Consider the following 26346-nt stretch of genomic DNA (forward strand, 5'->3'; position numbering starts at 1 on the left):
GACATTTGAAAGTCATGGGTGGAAATAGACAATTCTACATTTTGGACAACTAACAGTGTTTCGGGAATATTAGTTACAGTGTAAATACAGATTTTCTGGGAAAAATTAGACAGGATAGAGAAAGTGGCTATAACCAGCAACATGCTGATTTGATGAAATAGAAACTGTAAAGAATATTTGGGGGCCTTGTAAGGAGTTGGGGCTTTATACTGCAGGGAATGGAAAACCGATTCACAGAATTCCCAGCTTTTTACATAGAAATATTATATTAGCAGGATATAGGATAAATTACAATAAAGCAAAGTGAGGAAAATTTTGAAGGGATTTCAGAATAAGAAGTGAGGTCTCAGTTTGAGATGTGATTTGTAAATAATTATTGAAGCCATAGACCATGGAAGTACTCAGTGAATATATATTAGTAAAAGAAGAGTAAAAAGACTGGAACCCTCGGGGTGAAGGGCAGAGGGATGGTGAGAGTAGCCAAGAAAAAACACTGAGAAACATTTTCAGAAAATAAGGAGAAAGAAGTTAAAGCTTAAAATGTAATTATCAGTATTTAGTGTTGTTGTTTAAGTTTGATTATGGTGAAGAAATGGTGTATGAGAAGTGTTGACATAGAATTTGTTCCTTGGGCAGTTCTCTTTTTCTTTCTGCGGTATGATTCAACATTTCAGTCAATTCTATAAATAGAGAAGTATAACAATTACATAGGTTATTTATTCCCTAAATTTGGTATGGGAAGAATTTGAGAAAAAAATATTTCACTAAGATAAAAAAAATTCTTTGTTGACAAATAAAATGTAATATATACAATTCATGAGTTATTACATGTTTCAACAAGTATAACTTGTATAATTACACAATGTTGAAAAACAATGCATATTCGTTACACCAGCTGATTTAGGCATCAATTTCCAAAGTCATAGGGGATATTGGTTTAAATTATTCTTGTTTCCATTGACAAATAAAGGCTGAACAATATGATAAGTGAATTCCTATTTATCAATATTTCTTCCAAATTGGTCATATAATGTAAAATTGATTACAGTATTTTGCCTATAATTTTTCAGTATTAAAATAGATATTTGTATTTTTTAGACTATATTTTCTCTACACATTCAAAATATTACTTAAAATAACTAACAATACATTAATGTACTTGCATGATACAAATTGCTAAAAGTACTCATTCTATTTATGGTAAATCCTGGCTCCTAAATATGGCTTCAATTAAACTATGACAACTAATTATTTACTTACATTATATATAATATTATATAACTATATAATAGAATGATATATTAGAAGGGTGGATATTTCACTGGATGTTTAAGAGAGAGAAAAGAAAAAAAGAAAAGAAAGGAATAAAACTGCAAGTTAGATGCTTACTTATATTTTAGCTCAGAATCTTAACTGTTAATTTATGGCAGAACTTGTGCAGAATAAGCATACTTTGAGAATTTATTCAAAAATGAATCTACATCCACATAAATAATGTTTCTGGAGTGAAAATATAACACAGTTGTAAAATATTTCACATAATATTATTCCAAAGAATTTTCTTTCAAAATTACAATATAAGGGAGGTTAAACAGCAAATACCTCCAGTAAAGAAAAGAAAGGTAAAAAATATATAAAAAATTATATCATTATTAAAGCAGAACATATATTTAGACTTGGCAGTCTTTATTGTTGGAGGGAGTTTAAAAAAAAAAAAAAAACCTTATCTTTAGGTCCAGATGTTTTCTCATTACTATCGAAATATTTTCCCAATAGTTTATCAAATATCAATGATATAAATTATAAAAATGTTCCTATTCATTCCATGAATGACATTGCATGTCTTGGAAATAATTTCTAGAATTTTTAATGGAATAAAAGTTTCTATATTTTAAGACACAACTATATAATGAAGATGAAACACACAATTGCATTATAAAGCACTCTGAGTTTATGAAAAGCATTTTATGAAGCTTGTAAAAACAATGTATTAAATCCAGAAATGATCAGTAATTAATGTGTTACTATATTAATTTTATCCATTGCTATTGTTCTTATTTTCTGTTCTTTTCTTTTCTTTTTGCAAGCCTCATATGAGGTATTGAGTCAACTGTGAAGTCTTTCTTATGTTCCTCAGTCGAGAGTCCCCTAGCTTTGCGGTCTCCAAATAGTGTGGCCAATCCTACTGCACAGAAAACTTTTTCTCCTAGAAAAAATGTTCATATTTAACATTGCCTCACCATCTGTAACAAGGTATCTCAACGGCAAAGCTCTTAAAGTATATTTACTGAACTATTTTGGCCTCCAAAACTTAAAAGGATTTCATAAATTTCCAACGTTTGCAAGCCACATACTGAATGGCCAATGTACCACAGATAAAGAATTTCATTCTAAGTTAAAAATATGAAAACATCTCTCAGCAGGGAATACGGTGGTAAAGTAGGAGGACTTCATCCCACAAACATAACTATATAACATTCAAATCATCCAAAATACCCCAGAAATCAAATAGAAGACTAGCAGAACAAACTCCACAACTTAAGGTAGAGAAGAGGACACACTGAAGATGGTAAGAAATGTGAAATTCTCTTCAAATCCATTGAAGAGAAATGGATAGTGGCTGCTGTGACGGGGAAGGAGCCTAGTTCATGGAGAAGAGTAAGATTAAAACTAGCTCACAGAAAAGCTAAATACGGAAAGTGAATCCCCATCTCAGTTGGCTTGGAAAGCAAGAAGGGCCAAATTTATGAGTTTTTGCAACGAGTGGGGCTTAAAGCCTGGAGTGCTTAAGGTTAGCAGGCGAGTCTTGGGTAGTGCCCAGAGGCATTGGGGTTGCTTTCTGATAGAATGCAGGGCAAACATCCTGCTGACATATAGCACAGAAACAGTGATCTGAAGAGTGCCTGGGGCACATGGTAGGGATGTATTTGCTCATCTCGAAACATGTTTCAGGCAGCACTCACAGAGTGGACCATCTAGGAACAAAGAAACTGGCAGGAGCCATTTCCCTCCCCTCCTGCATAGCATAAACATAGAACCAACTGCAGGAACCTAACCTGCCTATACCAAGCCCCTCCTCTACCCCCCACCCTCCTTCTCTGGAAACACTGCCCTTCCTAGTCATGATGGCTTCAGTCCCAGCAAAGCTGGCCCCCTCCACCAAAGGACCAGCCCAAATCTCTACTCATACCACATCTTCCAACCAGAGTTTTGTTACACCTCGATACTGGCAGCAGTAGTGACAGGTCTTATTTCACAAGCAGACCAAAGCACACATAGTTAAAATGTGCCACATTCAGGTAAGGGACCAAACACTGCCCACAACAGGCAAAGTGAGCCTCTGCAGATGACTGGCCTGAAAGATAAACCAGAACACAAGAGCAGAGCACATACAGCATATAGTAGATACATTCCCTGAAGCACCAAGGCCTGGGGAGAAGGGGACAATGCACTTCAGGGCACTACAGGACCTTTCTTCATAAGGTCATTAGTGTCAAAAACAGGAGACCTAGATAACTTTCCTAACACAGAGAAGCAGGCACAGAGACTTAGACAAAATGAGAAGACAGAGGAATTTGTCCCAAATGAAAGAACAGCAAGATCACAGCCAGAGATTTATGTGTAACAGATACAAGTAGCATGTCTGATAGAGAATTTAAAGTAATGATCATAAAAAAATAAAAAATAAAGTAATGATCATAAAGATATTCACTGGTTTTGAGAACAGAGTGAAAGACATGAGTGAGACCATTAACACAGAAATAAAGAATAACTTAGTAGAGATAAAAAGCTCAATAAACAAAATGAGAAACAAGATTGATGGAATGAATAACAGCCTGGAAGAAGTAAAAGAACAAATTAATGACCCAGAAGACAGAGTAATAGAAGGTAATCACCTGAACAAAAAAGAAAAAAAAAAAAAAGAATCATGCAAAATGAGAATAGAGAGTGACTGCATCGAATGTAATAATATTTGAATTATTGGAGTCCTAGAAGAGGAGAGAGAAAAGGGGGTAGAAAATTTGTTTCTGGGGAGGAGCAAGATGTTGGAAGAGTAGGGTCCCCAAATCACCTGTCTCCACCAAACTACCTAGAAAACCTTCAAATTATCCTGAAAATCTATGAATTCGGCCTGAGATTTAAAGAGAGACCAGCTGGAACGCTACAGTGAGAAGAGTTCGCGCATCTATCAAGGTAGGAAGACGGGGAAAAAGAAGTAAAGAAACAAAAGGCCTCCGAGGGGGAGGGGCCCGCGAGGAGCCGGGCTGAGGCCGGGGCGAGTGTCCCCAGGACAGGAGAGCCCCGTCCCGGAGGAGCAGGAGCTGCACCGACCTTCCCGGGGGAAAGGGGCTCTCGGGGAGCTGGAGCAGGACCCAGGGGGGCGGGGATGCCCTCGGGCTCCCGGGGACAGTAACTGCGCGCCCAGGAGAGTGCGCCGAGTCCCTAAGGGCTGTAGCGCGCACGGCGGGACCCGGCGGGACCCGGAGCAGCTGGAGGGGCTCGGGCGGCGGCTCCGCGGAGGGGGCTGCGCGGCCCCGGGAGCAGCTGGGAGGGGCTCGGGCAGAGGAAGAGGCTCCGTGCGGAGGGGGCTGCGCGGTTCCAGGAGCAGCTCGGGGGGCTCGGGCGGCGGCTCCGCGGAGGGGGTTGCGCGGCCCGGGAGCGCGAATCCAACAGCGCAGGCTCCGGAGCACAGGGCGCCGGGACACAGCCCAGGATCCCGCCTCCCCCGGGACAGGCAGAGGCCGGGAGGGCCCAGGACAGCGAGGACGCTCCTGCCCCAGCTGAGCAGATCAGCGGCCCCGCCCCGGAGCCTCCAGGCCCTGCAGACGGAGTTCCTGCCGGAGCTGAATCCAGGTTTCCAGAGCTGCCCCGCCACTGGGGCTGTTCCTCCTGCGGCCTCACGGGGTAAACAACCCCCACCGAGCCCTGCACCAGGCAGGGGCACAGCAGCTCCCCCAACTGCTAACACCTGAAAATCAGCACAACAGGCCCCTCCCCCAGAACACCAGCTAGACGGACAACTCCCAGGAGAAGCCAAGGGACTTAAAGTACACAGAATCAGAAGATACTCCCCGGTGGTTCTTTTTTTGTTTGTTTTTGTTTTTGTTTTGTTTTGCTTTTTGATTTGTTTTGCTTTTTGATTTGTTTCCTTCCCCCACCCTCTTTTTTTCTCCTTTTTCTTTCTCTTTTTCTTCTTTTTTTTTTTCGTTTTTTTTTCTTTTTCTTCCCTTTTTTTTTTCTCTTTCTCTTTTCTTTCCTTCTTTCTCTCCTCTCTTTTTCTCTTTTTCCCAATACAACTTGCTTTTGGCCACTCTGCACTGAGCAAAATGACTAGAAGGAAAACCTCACCTCAAAAGAAAGAATCAGAAACAGTCCTCTCTCCCACAGAGTTACAAAATCTGGATTACAATTCAATGTCAGAAAGCCAATTCAGAAGCACTATTATACAGCTACTGGTGGCTCTAGAAAAAAGTATAAAGGACTCAAGAGACTTCATGACTGCAGAATTTAGAGCTAATCAGGCAGAAATTAAAAATCAATTGAATGAGATGCAATCCAAACTAGAAGTCCTAACGACGAGGGTTAACGAGGTGGAAGAACGAGTGAGTGACCTAGAAGACAAGTTGATAGCAAAGAGGGAAACTGAGGAAAAAAGAGACAAACAATTAAAAGACCATGAAGATAGATTAAGGGAAATAAACGACAGCCTGAGGAAGAAAAACCTACGTTTAATTGGGGTTCCCGAGGGCGCCGAAAGGGACAGAGGGCCAGAATATGTATTTGAACAAATTCTAGCTGAAAACTTTCCTAATCTGGGAAGGGAAACAGGCATTCAGATCCAGGAAATAGAGAGATCCCCCCCTAAAATCAATAAAAACCGTTCAACACCTCGACATTTAATAGTGAAGCTTGCAAATTCCAAAGATAAAGAGAAGATCCTTAAAGCAGCAAGAGACAAGAAATCCCTGACTTTTATGGGGAGGAGTATTAGGGTAACAGCAGACCTCTCCACAGAGACCTGGCAGGCCAGAAAGGGCTGGCAGGATATATTCAGGGTCCTAAATGAAAAGAACATGCAACCAAGAATACTTTATCCAGCAAGGCTCTCATTCAAAATGGAAGGAGAGATAAAGAGCTTCCAAGACAGGCAGCAACTAAAAGAATATGTGACCTCCAAACCAGCTCTGCAAGAAATTTTAAGGGGGCCTCTTAAAATTCCCCTTTAAGAAGAAGTTCAGTGGAACAGTCCACAAAAACAAAGACTGAATAGATATCATGATGACACTAAACTCATATCTCTCAATAGTAACTCTGAATGTGAACGGGCTTAAAGACCCCATCAAAAGGCGCAGGGTTTCAGACTGGATAAAAAAGCAGGACCCATCTATTTGCTGTCTACAAGAGACTCATTTTAGACAGAAGGACACCTACAGCCTGAAAATAAAAGGTTGGAGAACCATTTACCATTCGAATGGTCCTCAAAAGAAAGCAGGGGTAGCCATCCTTATATCAGATAAACTAAAATTTACCCCAAAGACTGTAGTGAGAGATGAAGAGGGACACTATATCATACTTCAAGGATCTATTCAACAAGAGGACTTAACAATCCTCAATATATATGCTCCGAATGTGGGAGCTGCCAAATATATAAATCAATTATTAACCAAAGTGAAGAAATACTTAGATAATAATACACTTATACTTGGTGACTTCAATCTAGCTCTTTCTATACTCGATAGGTCTTCTAAGCAAAACATCTCCAAAGAAACGAGAGCTTTAAATGATACACTGGACCAGATGGATTTCACAGATATCTACAGAACTTTACATCCAAACTCAACTGAATACACATTCTTCTCAAGCGCACATGGAACTTTCTCCAGAATAGACCACATATTGGGTCACAAATCGGGTCTGAACCGATACCAAAAGATTGGGATTGTCCCCTGCATATTCTCGGACCATAATGCCTTGAAATTAGAACTAAATCACAACAAGAAGTTTGGAAGGACCTCAAACACATGGAGGTTAAGGACCATCCTGCTAAAAGATAAAAGGGTCAACCAGGAAATTAAGGAAGAATTAAAAAGATTCATGGAAACTAATGAGAATGAAGATACAACCGTTCAAAATCTTTGGGATGCAGCAAAAGCAGTCCTAAGGGGGAAATACATCGCAATACAAGCATCCTTTCAAAAACTGGAAAGAACTCAAATACAAAAGCTAACCTTACACATAAAGGAGCTAGAGAAAAAACAGCAAATAGATCCTACACCCAAGAGAAGAAGGGAGCTAATAAAGATTCGAGCAGAACTCAACGAAATCGAGACCAGAAGAACTGTGGAACAGATCAACAGAACCAGGAGTTGGTTCTTTGAAAGAATTAATAAGATAGATAAACCATTAGCCAGCCTTATTAAAAAGAAGAGAGAGAAGACTCAAATTAATAAAATCATGAATGAGAAAGGAGAGATCACTACCAACACCAAGGAAATACAAACGATTTTAAAAACATATTATGAACAGCTATACGCCAATAAATTAGGCAATCTAGAAGAAATGGACGCATTCCTGGAAAGCCACAAACTACCAAAACTGGAACAGGAAGAAATAGAAAACCTGAACAGGCCAATAACCAGGGAGGAAATTGAAGCAGTCATCAAAAACCTCCCAAGACACAAGAGTCCAGGGCCAGATGGCTTCCCAGGAGAATTTTATCAAACGTTTAAAGAAGAAATCATACCTATTCTCCTAAAGCTGTTTGGAAAGATAGAAAGAGATGGAGTACTTCCAAATTCGTTCTATGAAGCGAGCATCACCTTAATTCCAAAGCCAGACAAAGACCCCGCCAAAAAGGAGAATTACAGACCAATATCCCTGATGAACATGGATGCAAAAATTCTCAACAAGATACTGGCCAATAGGATCCAATAGTACATTAAGAAAATTATTCACCATGACCAAGTAGGATTTATCCCTGGGACACAAGGCTGGTTCAACACCCGTAAAACAATCAATGTGATTCATCATATCAGCAAGAGAAAAACCAAGAACCATATGATCCTCTCATTGGATGCAGAGAAAGCATTTGACAAAATACAGCATCCATTCCTGATCAAAACTCTTCAGAGTGTAGGGATAGAGGGAACATTCCTCGACATCTTAAAAGCCATCTATGAAAAGCCCACAGCAAATATCATTCTCAATGGGGAAGCACTGGGAGCCTTTCCCCTAAGATCAGGAACAAGACAGGGATGTCCACTCTCACCACTGCTATTCAACATAGTACTGGAAGTCCTAGCCTCAGCAATCAGACAACAAAAAGACATTAAAGGCATTCAAATTGGCAAAGAAGAAGTCAAACTCTCCCTCTTCGCCGATGACATGATACTCTACATAGAAAACCCAAAAGTTTCCACCCCAAGATTGCTAGAACTCATACAGCAATTCGGTAGCGTGGCAGGATACAAAATCAATGCCCAGAAGTCAGTGGCATTTCTATACACTAACAATGAGACTGAAGAAAGAGAAATTAAGGAGTCAATCCCATTTACAATTGCACCCAAAAGCATAAGATACCTAGGAATAAACCTCACCAAAGATGTAAAGGATCTATACCCTCAAAACTATAGAACACTTCTGAAAGAAATTGAGGAAGACACAAAGAGATGGAAAAATATTCCATGCTCATGGATTGGCAGAATTAATATTGTGAAAATGTCAATGTTACCCAGGGCAATATACACGTTTAATGCAATCCCTATCAAAATACCATGGACTTTCTTCAGAGAGTTAGAACAAATTATTTTAAGATTTGTGTGGAATCAGAAAAGACCCCGAATAGCCAGGGGAATTTTAAAAAAGAAAACCATATCTGGGGGCATCACAATGCCAGATTTCAGGTTGTACTACAAAGCTGTGGTCATCAAGACAGTGTGGTACTGGCACAAAAACTAACACATAGATCAGTGGAACAGAATAGAGAATCCAGAAGTGGACCCTGAACTTTATGGGCAACTAATATTCGATAAAGGAGGAAAGACTATCCATTGGAAGAAAGACAGTCTCTTCAATAAATGGTGCTGGGAAAATTGGACATCCACATGCAGAAGAATGAAACTAGATCACTCTCTTTCACCATACACAAAGATAAACTCAAAATGGATGAAAGATCTAAATGTGAGACAAGATTCCATCAAAATCCTAGAGAAGAACACAGGCAACACCCTTTTTGAACTCGGCCATAGTAACTTCTTGCAAGATACATCCACGAAGGCAAAAGAAACAAAAGCAAAAATGAACTATTGGGACTTCATCAAGATAAGAAGCTTTTGCACAGCAAAGGATACAGTCAACAAAACTCAAAGACAACCTACAGAATGGGAGAAGATATTTGCAAATGACATATCAGATAAAGGGCTAGTTTCCAAGATCTATAAAGAACTTATTAAACTCAACACCAAAGAAACAAACAATCCAATCATGAAATGGGCAAAAGACATGAACAGAAATCTCACAGAGGAAGACATAGACATGGCCAACATGCATATGAGAAAATGCTCTGCATCACTTGCCATCAGGGAAATACAAATCAAAACTACAATGAGATACCACCTCACACCAGTGAGAATGGGGAAAATTAACAAGGCAGGAAACAACAAATGTTGGAGAGGATGTGGAGAAAAGGGAACCCTCTTACACTGTTGGTGGGAATGTGAACTGGTGCAGCCACTCTGGAAAACTGTGTGGAGGTTCCTCAAACAGTTAAAAATATACCTGCCCTACGACCCAGCAATTGCACTGTTGGGGATTTACCCCAAAGATACAAATGCAATGAAACGCCGGGACACCTGCACCCCGATGTTTCTAGCAGCAATGGCCACGATAGCCAAACTGTGGAAGGAGCCTCGGTGTCCAACGAAAGATGAATGGATAAAGAAGATGTGGTTTATGTATACAATGGAATATTACTCAGCTATTAGAAATGACAAATACCCACCATTTGCTTCAACGTGGATGGAACTGGAGGGTATTATGCTGAGTGAAGTAAGTCAGTCGGAGAAGACAAACATTATATGTTCTCATTCATTTGGGGAATATAAATAATAGTGAAAGGGAAAATAAGGGAAGGGAGAAGAAATGTGTGGGAAATATCAGAAAGGGAGACAGAACGTAAAGACTGCTAACTCTGGGAAACGAACTAGGGGCGGTAGAAGGGGAGGAGGGCGGGGGGTGGGAGTGAATGGGTGACGGGCACTGGGTGTTATTCTGTATGTTAGTAAATTGAACACCAATAAAAAAAAATGAAAGTAAAAAAAAAAAATAAAAAAAATAAAAAAATAAAAAAAAATAAAGTGACATTACAAAGGAAAAAAAAAAGACAAAAAAAAATTTGTTTCTGTTTTTAAAGATTTTATTTATTTATTCATAAGAGACACAGAAAGAGAGAGGCAGAGACACAGGCAGAGGGTGAGGCAGGCTCCATGCAGGGAGCCTGATGTGGGACTTGATCCCGAGACTCCAGGATCATGTCCTGGGCCAAAGGCAGGCACTAAACTGCTAAGCCACCCAGGCATCCCTAGAAAATTTATTTGAAGAGATAACAGCTGAAGGCTTCCTTCATCTGAGGAAAGATATCCAGAACCAGGAGGCCCAAAGAACCCCCAACAAATTCAATAAAAGCAGAGCCACACCAACATATTATGATTAAAATGGCAAACTATAGTGATAAAGAAAGAAAATTTAAAAGCAGTGAGACAGGGGCACCTGGGTGGCTCAGTGGTTGAGTGTCTCCCTTTGGCTCTGATTGTGATCCTGTGGTCCTGGGATCAAGTCCTGAATCAGGCTCCCTGTGGGAGCCTGCTTCTCCCTCTGCCTATGTCTCTGCCTCTCTCTCTGTGTCTCTCATGAATAAATAAATAAAATCTTAAAAAAATAAAATAAAATAAAAGCAGCGAGACAAAAGAAGACAGTTACATGTAAAGGAAACTCCCATAAAGGCTATCAGGGTTGTTTTGTTTTATTTTGTTTTTTAGCAGAATCTTTCAAAGCCAGAAGAGAGTGGCATGATATATTCAAAGTGCTGAATGGGAAAAATCTGCAGTCAAGATACTTTATCCAGTAATAGAAGGAGAAATAAAGAGTTTCCCAGACAAACAGAAAGGAGTTTATGACCATTAAACCATTCCTGCAAGAAATATTAAAGGGTCTCTTTGAGTAGAAAGGAAAGAACAAAAGTTACAGTATGAAGGTAGGAAAGAAAAAGTAGTAAAAAAATGAATATTTCTGTAAAATATCAATCAAGGAACTCACAAAATAAAAGGATGTAAAATATAACACCATATACCTAAAACGTGGGAAGAAGAAGAAAGAATGATTTCAAAATTAAGTGGCCATCAATTTAATATAGACTGCTCTATGCAGAAAATGTTATACAAACCTAATGATAACCACAAATCAAAAACCACTAATAAGTATACAAAAAGTAAAGAGAAAGGAATCCAAATATATCACTAAAGAAAACCAGCAAACCACAAAAGAGGGAAAAACAATAAAGGATCAGAGAAAATCTTTAGAAACAACCACAGAACAGGTAATAAAATGACAATAAAGACATATCTAGCAAGAACTACTTTGAATGTAAATGGACTAAACACTCCAATCAAAAGACCTAGGGAGACAGAATGGATAAAAACAAACAAACAAACAAAACAAACAAACAAAAAACAAGCCCCAGCTATATGCTGCCTACAAGAGACTAATTTTAGACCTTTTTTTTTTTTGAAGATTTTATTTATTTATTCATGAGACAGAGAGAGAGAGAGAGAGGCAGAGACACAAGCAGAGGGAGAAGCAGGTTCCATGCAGGGAGCCTGATATGGGACTCAATCCCAGGTCTCCAGGATCAGGCCCTGGGCTGAAGGCGGTGCTAAACCGCTGAGCCACCCGGGCTGCCCTAAAATAGATTTTAAAGCAAAGATTGGAACAAGAGACAAAGAAGGGCATTGTATAGTAATAAAAGGGATAATCCAACAAGCAGATATAACAATTGTAAATATCATGCACCCAACATGGGAGCATTCAAATACATAGCAAACGTAAAGAAACTAAAGTTAAAAAAATATAAAGGAACTAAAAAGTTTGGAGTATAATTTGGTCATGTTCTCTCTCTTTCTATATAGGTATATATTCACTCACACACCTAACTAAACTCAGGCATACAGATGTATGTATATGCACAAACACATGTATACACAAAACCATTTTTCTGTTATATATAGTTTTCTACATCCTAGGTATCTTTTGATGTCAATAAATTATCCTTCTATCACATAGTGGTAGCAGCATAGCACTATATTTTACTTCACGTGTGAGGCTTATAGATAGTTTAGGTAGTCATTTTCGTGATTTACTTTGCTAAGATGTCTGAAGTGTACTTTACTGCCTATCTATACTACCTGTATTTTAGTAGCACTGATTTCTAAAATTGGGATTGATTTTCTGTGGGGCACAGCATACCTCATATTTTAATCAGTATGGCCAAATTGCTTCCAGAATTTACCTTTTTTTAAAAGATTTTACTTATTCACTTGAGAGAGAGAGAATGAGTGGCGGTGAAAGGTATATGGAAAGGGAGAAGCAGACTCCTCGCTGAGTGGGTAGCCCAGTGTGGCAAGGACCTGGAAAGGACTGAGGACCTGGAAATCATGACCTGAACTGGAGGCAGATGCTTAAGCATCTGAGCCACACAGGCACCTCTAGAATTTACATTGTGAAGAACCATGATTGAAATACTGAATTTTACTTCACCTTCCCAATAATGACTATTATTAGACTTACTTTTTATTGATTTAGTTTTGATAACCTTATAGGAGGAAAGAAAAATAGCATGTTTTGCTCTAATTCTCATTTATTTAATTAGCACTACATTTTAGTACTACGGCTTCCTGGGTTCTTGTGTTTTGCCACTTTTTTTTTTTAAGATTTTATTTATTCAAGAGAGACACAGAGACAGAAGCAGAGACATAGGCAGAGGGAGAAGCAGGCTCCCACAGGGATCCCAATGTGGGACTCAATCCTGGGACCCCAGGATCATGCCCTGAGACAAAGGCAAACGCTCAACCACGGAGCCACCCCCTCATTCTATTTTGCCACATTTTTAATTGGTTGACTTGTTTATTAAACAATAACTTGTAAATTTGGTTTATATTATTAAGAGTAATCTTTTTTTTTTATTACATGTTTTAAGTATTTTCTCCCAAATGCCACTTGTATTTTGTATCAGCATGGGTTTTTGTATGCAGTATATTTTTTAACTGGCCATAAAATTGAATTCTGCATGAGGAAGAAACAAAGTAAATGACTTGTTTATTTATTTGTTTACTTTCCTTGCTTTGCTGGCACTTCAGAAAAAGATATCTTTATATAGTCAGTTTATGTCAGCTAATTGCAGATGTTTTTGATAACTGGACTCCTTACATGAAACCACAAATCTAATATAGTTTAGAGTCAACCACAACAATACAATGTAATTAAAGGTCAGGCTCAACTGGACTTAGTGTCTAATCTCATCAGGTGCTTTCTGCCTCTGTCACATTTCTGAAATCCTCTTTTCTAAGAGTCTAAATGCAGCCATCTCCTAAAGAGATTATTGCGGTGGCCTATAGCAATTCTCCCGTCTAGGGTATCCTTCCTCCAATCAATTAACTATATTCTCCTCTCTCTCTCATCTCTGTGAGACACCATTTGTAGAATTTTCATACCTAAAAGCTTTCAAAGTCTCCCATTCAATTATAGGAGAAATATTCAAGTTGTTTATTATGATGACAAAGTCCCTTCAGAGTTAATCAGCCACTAATTTTCCAGTTTTTTATTTGACACTATTTCTCACATGTTCCATAATCAAACATACAAACTATTCACAATTCTGAGCAATATTTTGTACCTCTATGAATTTTGGAAATACAATTTCTATGTCTTAGAAGTATGTGTCTGAACTATAAAACTGGAAGAAATGGCCACTTGTCTTACACCATTGTGGGTTAAGTTGGCATTTTGCCTGAGGAGTAACAGGTATCAAAGGGTTGGCTATTCTCCTTTTCAATTTTACTGTCAATAAAAAGAGCTCTGAAAAAGAAAAAAAGAAAAGAAAAGAAAAGAAAAGAAAAGAAAGAAAAGAAAAGAAAAGAAAAGAAAAGAAAAGAAAAGAAAAGAAAAAAGAAAAGAAAAGAAAAGAAAAGAAAAGAAAAGAAAAGAAGAAAAGAAAAAAGAAAAGAAAAAAGAAAAGAAAAGAAAAGAAAAGAAAAGAAAAGAAAAGAAAGAAAAAGAGAGGAGAAGAGAAGAGAAGAGAAGAAAGAGAAGAGAAGAGAAGAGAAGAGAAGAGAAGAGAAGAGAAGAGAAGAGAAGAGAAGAGAAGAGAAGAGAAGAGAAGAGTTCTGGATCTTCATGTTATATTTATGTCATATTTATGTCCTTCATTTATTTGTAGAGTCTGTGCTTGTTATAGATGATGATGATGATGATGATGATGATAGTGATGATGATAGTTAGTATCGAATGGAAACATTTGTATCTGGTATGTAGGACTGACTGTCCAGAACAGATGCTGCCAATTTTCCCTAACTGATTTCCTCTTTTTTTTTTTTTTTTTAATATGGAACACTTCATGAATTTGCATGTCATCCTTGCACAGGGGCCATGTTAATCTTCTCTTTATTATTTCAATTTTACTACATGTGCTGCCCACGTAAGCACTGATTCCTCTTTTCTACCTGACATAGTTTGAATTTTGTCCATGGACTTTAAACTTGTTGATTATATTATTGATTTGTGGGGTTTTTTTTCAGCTGTGAAGTTGCTTAAGATAAATAAGAAATGCATACTAGGTACATTAGGGACACCAATTTTCTGTACAAATAGATGAAATCTAATCACACAGCAAGGGCTCTGTAAGAAGGTCTCACAATAAGTTCAGAAGAGTGTCCTGAGACTTCAACTCAGTCTAGTAAGCAAGTCAAGGCAACTTGAAGCAACCTTCAGAACCTGCTGTCCAAAACAGTGTTCCCAGATATTTCTGTTCTCTTTTTGGTCCTGCTTCATCCTTAAGTTTAAGTTATAATTGGTCCAAAAAAAAAAAAAGTTGAATATGTTTCTTTTAGTTCTGCTTCTTCCAGTATTTTAATTTAACTGATAGAACATAAATGAGGTGCCCTCATTTTTCTTATGGCCTAGCCATGTCCTTTCATATCTCCAAATATCTCCAAAGTAGAATCCACTTTTTGCACACAACCCACCTGCTTGTATAATCATATAAACTAAGGAGATATATGTCAAATTGGTGATTCCCTTTTACATTGGACCTAATTTTTACTTGATTTGGCAGTTTTTCTTCAGAATTTAAATAATTCACTGGTTCAAATGCAGATGAATTTTCTTCTTTATTCCATGTTTTTCCATTCATTATGGAGTTATGAATGGAAAGGAGTTATGAAAACAGTGCTTACTGTCTTTACCAGAATTCCCATTCATTTAAAATGTATGTGAGCTTGCCTATCTCTAAATTTTGGAAGACAATTAGTGAATCCTAAGTTAACTCCACTGTAACAGAAAACTAAGAAAGTAAATAAATGTTTAAAGACATAAAACATTAATTCGTCTGTAGTTTACAGTGTTATTTTAACAGATATTCAGGCAGAACCCAATGAATCGATATAATGAAAGTGACAATCCTGATTAATATCACCATGAAGGACTAGGAAACATTGTTTCACACACATAAGAAAGTAAATGAGTAAAAAAAATTAAGAACGCTAAGTTGATGAGTAATATAATAGGCATAAGTGGATTTTCTTGGGTATTTGTGTTTGTTTAGGCATGTTCTTAGAAAATATTAGATTTTGATATACATTTATGACTTTCTTGAGCTCTTTATTTTGTGGAGATATACATACAGATAGGAGAAACAGACTCCATGCAGGGAGCCCGAAGTGGAACTCAATCCCGGGACTCTGGGATCATGCCCTGAGCAGAAGGCAGACACTCAACCACTGAGCCACCCAGGCGTCCCTGTTCATTGAATTTTTCATTCACAAATGTTCTTTGGAGAAAAAGAGAGAGGTCAGCAAACATTAACTGTTTGTCCACATATTATCTCTGACATAAAACCCCTCACAAACATTAATTCTCCTCTGTATGCATTCATAAAGTAAAGGTTGCACATGAAATAAACAGGAACATTAAATATACAAATACATAAGCAGTCATAAATGTTAAACCTATCCCATTTTAGCATATTCATAAGTCTATTTCTGCATAACAATTAATGCCTCATGCTGCTTCAGCACCAACTTGGCAGATAATGAGACTCCTGTATATGAAAATGTAAATGATTTTACTGACCAAGTAACAAGGGACATATATTTATTTTTCATAAAACAACCTTGCCAGTAGGGTAGCAATTGCAAAAATTTTCTTTGGAATAAATTAAAAACCTCTTTCCTCAGTAAAAAGAAACATTACTGAACACCTTACTAGAAATCTGATAAGATAAATTTATCTATTAATACAGATATAATCCTATAATCCCTATCCGTCAATGTGAGTACCATAATAGGGTTTCTGTTTAGTGGATCTCAATCTTGCAAAAGCAATGTTTTAGGTGTTTCAAATGAGCATTTGCTACATAAATGTTAGTGTATATGGACTGAGAATTGGTATAACTGAATTAATTCAGGCTTATAATTATATCTGAAACTATTTCAAAGTATTCCAAATCCATGTAACAGATCTCTCTTAAAGTTCTGTCCTCACTATCTGTTGAAACTTGGTCACATTTCAAACTCAGTGTGAAGATAGCCTCCATGTCCTAACCCTGTTCCTGTTCTTTCTTTTTCTCAAATACTGTTTGGGTTTTATTCCCCCTTTTTCCCCATTCATCGGCTTACTCAATTATTCATTAGTTTGTCCAATCATTCCATCAAAACAATATTTTTTCAAGTTTTAGGTGAGGTATACTAGTAGCCTCTAACTTTTTAAAAAATAATTAATTTCTTATGGAGATTAGGAATTAATAATACACATAAAAATGTAGTAAGTTCTACAACTGATAAAAGGTCAGTTTACAGGAAAGCATAGGAAAAGTTTTTGGGGTGATTAGGAGATATGTAATGGAACATTTTACTTAAATTATATTTTAAGGTTTAAAATTAAATTGAAATTTTGAGAATACATACAGGAAAAGTGAAAAGTTTAGGTTAGGAGAATAGTGCATAAGGACACAGCAATGAAATATCATGGAGTGGTATAGAGCTACAAGTATTGAATATGGCAGAGTAGCAGAAAGGCACAAGGAAATCTGGTAATGTGACTGGAAAAGAAAGTAGGCACTAGATTATAAAATTACTGTATGCTTACAGTTTACACTTATAACTGGGGAAATCATTAACGAATATTTAGCTGCCAATAGATTTAATCACATTTGGATTTAAGGAAATTAACCATGTAACTAAAGAAAAGTAAATAATAAAATGCTATTTTATCTCCGCTGAAAACTATGATTTAATACAATTTTTATAAAGCTTGAGAATGGGGCACCTTGCTGGCTCAGTCAGCTAAGCATGTACCTATGGTTCAGGTCATGATCTCCAGGTCCTGGGATTGAGGCCCATGTGGGGCTCCATGCTCATAGGGGACTCTACTTTTCCCTCTTCCCCACACCCTGCATGTGCTCTCTGTCTCTCTCTCTCTCTCTCAAATAAATAAATAAGTAAAATCTTTAAAAAAAAATAAAGCCCAAGAACAGGCAAAACTGAACACTGCATATTTAGGGATATATATATATATGTGTGTGTGTGTGGTAAATATATTACAAAAAACATATGTATTTAAAACACAAAATTCCTACTATCCTCAAAGAATAGTGTTTACCTTTGAGGGAATAATAGGTAGAAAGGATTTCATTGAGTGCACAGGTAGCAGTGTGCTTAAGAAGTTTGAGATTTAAGTTAGGTACCACTATCATGGACGGTTATTCGAATATCACACTTTATCACATTAATATATATTCTAAGTTTCATATTTTATAAAACAAACTGCTTAAAATGAATGAACATTTACAAATAAAATGATATGTGAAAATATTAAAAAATGGATTACAAATATTACATTATAAAATATTTTTAAATGAATTACATGGGGAGAAAAAGAATTAAAGCTAATTCAATATCTCAGGTAAGAACAGATGAGAGATTTGCCAGAAAAGTGAACTCTAGGCAAAGAAGTAGAAAGAAGTAGAGTTCAGTCAATGGTAAGAAAGAAAGGAAATCAGTAATGAAGAATGCCTGAAAATTCAAGGTCTGAGACACTCTAAAGAAGAAAGTGTTCATGAGTGTTTAACACCGCAGAAAAACTGGCATAGAAAAGTACAACTGGATTTGTAAACTGTAGGACCACTGGTCAATTTGGCCACAGCTTTTCTAGCCTTAGTGGAGATTGAATTCATACTGCAATAGGGGCTTAAGAACCTCTACTCTGGAATTGCTTGGGGGTGGTGATCTGGTTTGGAGGGTAGGTGCTAGAGTTCTTGTGTTGACATTGTGATTATAGGAAAACTTCAAATTTTAAATATCAACTACAGATCAAAAATTTATATTGTTAAAATACTTTTAATAACACATATTTCTTTTTTAAGTACAAATTTTTGAATAGAATCATCACCATCATCATCATTGTTAGTATTATTATATTGCTCTTTGAGGTGATTTTAGGAAGTGTTGATGGGAAAGGAATTACTCTTATGGCACTAAGATAGTTGAGGAAGAATCAGGACATAAGAAGGAGAGTTAGGGAGAGACAATATAAGGCAATGGCTTAAATTATGGACTTTGAAGCTAGTTCCCTAATTTGAATTCTGGCTCCATGTACTCATGAATAAGTACAGTTCAGTTAGTTAATTAACTTTTCTTTGCCTCAGTTTCTTTGACCATAAAGATACTACCTATATCATAGCATTGTGAGGATTAAAATAGTTAATATGTAATAGAATATTGTCTGGCTTATAGTAATCTATTCTAATTATTATTATTTTAGTGAAGTTGTGAAGACACTGTAATTGCTTGTCCTTTCTGCTCTCTATATAGCTAAGAAATATTATGCAACACTTGTAAGTAAGATACATGGATGACTGTATATCATTTTAATGTCATATTGGAACATGAAAGTCACCATTGAAGAATTATTTAATTTGCTAAGAGAATATACATTTGTTTGATTTGCCATTTCTATTGATTAGAGCTTAAGCTCTGTGAAATTACTTATTAACTTGCAGAATAATGACAGTTGCAAATAATTTCTGCCTAGTGGGAAAGAGAAACAATAATGTTTAAAATTTACTTCTTTGTAGGTCATTAACCAGCTTTGTCTTTAACTTTGCAAGTTCATTTCAGGATGCTTATTCTTAGTGACTTTAATCTCTTTAAACTACTTTACCATCCTGCTGATGCGCATTTGTGAGAAAAATTACATGGTATGTGCTCAATGTACATTTGTGTGATTCATGATTTTTACTCATTATTTCTTGTTTGTATTAGCATCGTGCTCTTACTTTGGAAAATGTATGCCCATTTGTTTATAAGTCACTTTTACCTACTTTCCCATCTTGTATAGTAGCAGTAAGCCAGTATAAAATAAGGTTCAATAAGAAATGTAGTGGTGTTGAAAGCAGGCAATCCTTATCTGGATATGGAAATATTACGATAATATTTAGAGAACTTATTTCTTATATCTTAGGAAAAGTCAAGCTGCCCCAATTACTCAGGTAACTATTGCTTCTATATTTTGTTCCAATATGTGAAGGCCTGCAGGACATAGCATGCCCTAAAGCTTCGACATCTTTCTATAGCATGCTCCCCTCTTTACGCCTTTTGAAACATTGAAGGGCTCCCATTTTTTTTCTGTCAAGGTCAAAAGACTTATCACTAGGATTTTGTTTAATACGGGCATGCAGCAAGCTTTCTTTCTCTTTTTATGTAAGGTATTTCGGAATGATTATACCAGATGAAACCCAGATCAAATAAACCTACTCAATCTCTTTCTGAACTTCTTTTGTGGACAGCCTGCTCTCCGTTAGACAGTATGTCTTGAGTTAATGGGTATACGGTGAAGAGAAAGAATGAGTAACAGGTGGGTAGAGGATAAACAAACATTCCTTAATTCCAAGTACCCTGAAAAATCCCTCACATGTAATCTTCACCAAACGTGATCTTCCTTCATTATTTAAAGGCCTTAGTGCCAACTAAGTTGAGTCATCTCCTTCTCATAATTAATTATTTCAGTAACCTTGAGATTATACTTGGGAGTGAATGGTGATGGAGAAGTGAAAACAGAGAAAAATGTTTTGGTTAGATTGCGTCAGTGCAAAAAAAAAAAAAGACAATTTATAAAAGAAGGTATTTAACAGGAAAAAATTCTAATAATAATAGGGGAGAACTGAGATTAAGAAGTGAAAGAATAAGTCTTGAATAGTTGGAGCAACATCTGCTCTTCTAAGATTAGAAGTAAACCAAGGTGTGTTGATAAAAATATAATGATGCCTTTCATTAGCCTTGCACTTTAGAATTCTTAAAGTACTTTACATAGAAGGGCCATGTTTGACATTGATTGCATCATCTCACATTATTTTACTTAAATTAAAGCCAAAATGTGTATTTTCTCCAATAATGTCTTTAAAAATCACTTTTGAAGTTATCTTCATCTTGGGATAATATATTTTTTCAATGAAATGATAAAATGATTATACTCTTACAAGTAAAACCTACGGCAGTGATACGTAGTGGTTAATACTTGTGTTCTATATTAAAATTCAATATCTACAATTCATTATTTGGGTGGCTTTGGGCGAGACATTTAATCTTGTATCTTAGTTTTCTCATCTATAAAATGAGAACAATAGTTTCACCTGTCTCATGTGAATGTTTCACTAATGCATGTAAAGCCATTTATGCTAAGCCCAGGGAAGTTCTCCGATACATAAAGAACTTTTATAAATCAACAATAAAAAGACAAATTAAAAATTAAAAATGGGCAAAAGAGCAGAAAAGGATATTTCTCCAAAGATATAAAAATATCCAATAAGTACATGAAAAGATGTTCAGTTTCACTGGGATTAGGGAAATTCAAATCCAAACCAGAAGATATCACTTCACACCCATCAGGTAATCTATAATCAAGAAGAAAGTTAATAAAAAGTTATTGGTGAGGTGCCTGGGTGGCTAAAGTGGGTAAAGTGTCTGCTTTCTGCTTACGTCATGATCTCACAGGGTCCAGGGATCCAGCCCAGTGTGGGGCTACCTGCAGAGCAGGGAGCCTGTTTCTCCCTTTCCCTCTGCTTGCTGCTTCCCCTGCTTGTGCACTCTGTATCTGTGTCAAATAAATAAAATATTTTTAAAAATTATTGGCAAGGATATAGAGAAATTGAAAACTTAGAGTCTCTTGTGGGGAATGTGAAATGGTGCAGCTGCTCTAAAAAATAATCTGGGGACACCTGAGTGGCTCAGTGGTTGAGCGTCTGCCTTTGGCTCAGGCTGTGAACTCCGACCAGGGATGGAGTCCCTCATCCGGCTCCCTGTGAAGAGTCTGCTTCGCCCTCTGTCTATGTCTCTGCTTCTCTCTGTGTCTCTCATGAATAAATCAAATCTTAAAAAACAAAAAAGAAGGAAAGAAAAAGAAAAATAATCTGGTAGGTCTTCAGAACCTTTAACAGAATTCCTATATAACACTTCATTCCTGGTTACATATAAAAAAACCCCAAAAAACAAAAAAACAAAAATATTATGTCCACACAAAAACCTGTAAACAAATGTTCATAGCAGTTACTCATAATGGCCCCGAAGTGTAAACAACTTAACTGTCCATCAACTGATAAATAGAAATATAAAATAGGGTGCTATCCACGTGATGTAATATTATCCATGTGATGTATTATTGGTAATAAAGACAAGTGAAGTACTAGCACATGCTGTAACAGGAATAAATCTTGAGAACATTATACCAAGCAAAAGAAACTAGTCTCAAAAGCCCATATATTGCACGATTCCAATAGGGGGAGGGTGACTATTAACAGACAGAGGGTTTCTTTATAAAATAATAGAAGTGTTTGAAAACTGATAATGCTGATGGAAGGACAGTTCTGTGAATATACTAAAAAGCCCTGAGTTGTACACTTTAAAATGGTGAATTGTATTTTTGGTGAATTACTACCTCAATAATGTGTTTTTATAAAGCATAAAACATTTGGAAACAGGAAAATGTTTACTCATCCGTCCAACAATTATTTGTTGATCATCTACCACTGCCAGATAATGTTCTACTTGTAGTGACACTGGGTTTTATTACTTGTAAAATGTCACTTTTCCATTGTATCTAGAAATACATTTACATTTCATGGAAATTTCAGATTTAACAAGATATTTGGAAAATCATAAGGCTGCGAGGGACCACATGGGACCAGTATGATCTCAAATAAACTACATCATCTTACAGTTAATGAGAGAGATCTCAAGTGAATTGCTCAAAGACACACAGTTTTATTAAACTATTAAAAAGCTGAGTCTTAAAATTTTCAGTGCAATTTTTATTCTTATACTTTACCTTCTTTTTGTGTGTTCTAGAAATGTTGAAATCTTACACACCTTCAGCAATTAAGATATAATGGAATTTTAAACAAGCTAGTTTAAAAATGAGGTTGTTGGCCAAAATCAAAGCAGAACTTGTGGGAACACATTCTGGACAATAAACAAGTAAAATAAAACAGTGCAATCTAGACTTTTACCCCATGTTTTAAAGAGACTTGAGAAGTTTCTAGTTTATTTACTAAAGATAGATAGATTATTTATTTATTTATTTATTTATTTATTTATTTATTTGACAGAGAGAGTGAGGAAACTCAGGAGGGGAGCAGAGGGGAGAGAGAGAGAATCCTGAAGCAGGCGCCCCTCTAATTGCAGAGCCCAACATGGGTGGGCTCAAACCAGGACTCAGATCATGAACTGAGCTAAAGTCAAAAGCCAGCTGCTTAACTTACTGAGCCATCCAGGTGCCCCAGGAAATTATCTAGTTTAGTCTATCTAATTGGAATTACTTCTTCAATATCTATGCCAAGATTTGGACCATTTTTTCCTTAAATCTCAGTGGTGTACTGTTCTTTTATAAATTATTTTAAAAATGAACTTCAAGGAAAAATTGAGTTTCAAGGAATGTCAAAAACACTAAGAATTATTAATTAAAATTTTAGGTTATAATATTTAATGTATATAATATGCATATTATACAAATATACCATATTATACAATATGTACCATATTTGTACAAAATCTTATTATTAGTCACAGTGTAGATTAACACAATAATAGCAACTAAAACTAGTATTTGAAGGGAATTACATATCTTTCAAATCTAATTTTGATATATATTATATATAATTTGATATATATTATCTTGGCTTTTAAAAATAAGGCAAAAGGCATTATAGATTACTATATATTTTTTCTTCTTTGGTCAATAAGATAAAGCTATTTTCCACTAATATTTTATATTGGAGAGTTAATGGTTGGCTTATGTTATTCTGTTCACTCAAGCTGATTCTTGGAGTTGGTAAGTTTTTCATCTATTGATCTGTCAGAAAAGTGGACCTGGGACCTGAGGCTCCACTGACTCGTATCTCTGTAGTCCAGGCTGCCAAAAGACACATTTACTATGAGAAGTTTATAGATATTGATGTTGTTTATATTAAGTTATGTTTACTATCCAGTTTTATTTGTACTAAGTTGGAATACATTACTCATATTTCTGGCTTCTTGAAGTAAAATAAAGCAATAATTCTCAGGGCATTTTAAGACTTCAAAAGTAAAAGACAAGAGTGTCAATTTACTGTGATGAATTTCAAGTGAGTTCATCCAACTGTTCACTTTTTATTCTAAATGATCTAGTAAAATAATATTCTTTCCTAAGTCAAATGATGTTTCAGCCTGCTGACAGCTAAACCATCACAAACCACTAAAGGCTTTTTACTTGTGGAAGCATGACATACAAATACACACCATATCACTGGTTACTTAAAAACCAAGCTTTAGAGTCTTTGAGAAAAGTTGGAATTTCAAGTTTTCGATATTTAATAACATCCTTCCCCATAATCTTGCTGAATAATTGAGAAAATGCACTTGCCAAAGAGGAAGGAGTATATTATTGTATCCTTACAGTGGTATCTATCAGAACATATGACAAACCTTATTAAGAAGATGATGTCCTAATTGTTGTCCATATTTTATTTATGCTTTTTCTAGTTCTGTATCAAATTTATAAAAGTTTAAAATGTAAAACTTAATATGATAATGATGATCATAATATAAGTATATATGAGTATGATCTGTGGAAAATGTGGATTTACAAGACAATGTAAATTATGGTTATAGAGTTTACTGCTTAAAAATATAACCTTTCATCTGAATTAATATATGCAATGTTCATACATATGTCTATTTGTGCATGTAAATTTATGCAGATATGTCTTAATCATTGACTATATAATAAAACCTAATTTTAACATCATCAATTTTCTTCTAGTTAAATTGCAATATATTCATTTGAAAAGTATCTTCTTGTACATTTTATGTTATCCTCTGTCTCCTTGTCATTTAGTTATCCCAATTTTTCCTATTCATTACCAGAAGTAAAAATAGAAAACTATAATTGATAATCAGCTTATTTTCCTTTCAAATAAAACTGGAGAAGAAACTGAATTCCATCTCTACCCATATATTTGGAAAACTCTTCATGTTCTTTTAACTTTAGATCCCATTAAAATATAAATTGCCCTTAAAAAATGCTTAGAATAGGATAATATCTGTTTGGAAACTTTATTCAGTCTCCCAATACATCTGCTTAGATTTAGTATTGACGAAATAGTCTATTTTGCTTTAAAAGTCTACTCTTCATTATTTACAAGAATACTTTTTCACCATTTGTAAATTATATGACATCATTAAAATATCTTTTTTTTTATGTTGCTCAAATGAATACTACCTCATATATAAAAAGAGCAAAGAATAGTTATAAGTGGTTATTGGGATAAAGCGCACCACCTAAAGTCTAGGGTTTATTGAACATAGTAAAGTCAGGATCTGAATCCCATTCTTCTGATCTTTCTGATTTCTGCTTACTATTATCCAGCAACTTTTAATGATGGTGTGCTGTTTTAAATATTTTGCAATCATATATGAAAATAGGATACATTTGCCCTACTATTAATTTTTCTGTTTGTGCTCTTTGTGTTGGACAAAATACTTTGTATTTATTCTACATATTTATTCCTTGATAGCCTGATGACCTTAAATAAAAAATGATTTTATTTTATTTTTTTATTAATTTTTTGGGGGGGTAGATTGTGAGCAGAGAGGAGGAACAGAGGGAGACAGGGAGGAAGAGAATCTTCAGCAGCCCAGAGCATGATGCAGAGCTCAGTCTCATGACCTTGAGATCATGACCTATACCAAAATCAAGAATCAGATAGTTAACTGGCTGAGATATCCAGGTGACCCCAAATTGACTTTAAATAAGAGTAAGTTTCATTTGAAATATTAAAAAATATTGGAGTGGCTCTGTTGGTTGAGCATATGACTCTTGGTTTCAGCTCAGATTATAATCTCAGGGTGAGAGGCAGCCCTAAGTGGGCTATCAGCAGGGAGTCTATTTGAGGAATCTCTCTCTACCTCTCCCCCTTCTGCTCCTCCTCTTGCTCACATGTTCCCTCTCTCTCTTAATAAAAATAAACATCTTTAAAAACTAAGAAATACTAAAAAATATTAAATATAAATCTTGATTATGAAATGAGTCTATTAAAAACTTAAAAATATACACACAGCATATATGGAATCTTTGTTACCTGTTGAACAGTTTTGAAATAACTGATTAAAAGAAACTGATAAACTTTAAAGATCATGATAGCACCCTGTATGTATGTATTTACAACTATATTTTAATATAGAGGTATGAAAAGTAAAATTGAGCCCAATATAAATATTTTTAATTATTGTGGGATAGGGATAATATATTTCACTCCAAATTATTAATATTCATTAGATTTCACATAAGTCAATAAAAATTTATAACAGCATATTAAAATATTAATCTTTGAAATTCTTTATTCATTTTTTCTTTCTTTCAAATATCATATTCATGTACCTAAAATGAAAAAGATGTGATATGCCTGGCTGGCTCTTTTGGTAGAGTATGCAACTCTTGATCTTGGGGTTCTAATTTCAACACCCATATTGGATATAGAGATTACTTAAAAAT

The 26346-nt window shown here is 35.9% G+C and overlaps 1 protein-coding gene and 1 non-coding gene across 2 annotated transcripts in view; both read right to left on the reverse strand.

The window, feature by feature from the left end:
* Nucleotides 1–26346, reverse strand: part of KLHL1 (kelch like family member 1) — a 370435-nt gene that overhangs the window by 163581 nt on the left and 180508 nt on the right. The gene's annotated exons all lie outside the window — the stretch shown is intronic.
* On the reverse strand, nt 14648–14754 carry LOC119865269. The gene has a single exon (XR_005376649.1). It is a non-coding gene; the product is annotated as a U6 spliceosomal RNA (small nuclear RNA).

The sequence above is a fragment of the Canis lupus genome, chromosome 22 (genome assembly GCF_011100685.1).
Source record: "Canis lupus familiaris isolate Mischka breed German Shepherd chromosome 22, alternate assembly UU_Cfam_GSD_1.0, whole genome shotgun sequence".
Taxonomy (NCBI): domain Eukaryota; kingdom Metazoa; phylum Chordata; class Mammalia; order Carnivora; family Canidae; genus Canis; species Canis lupus.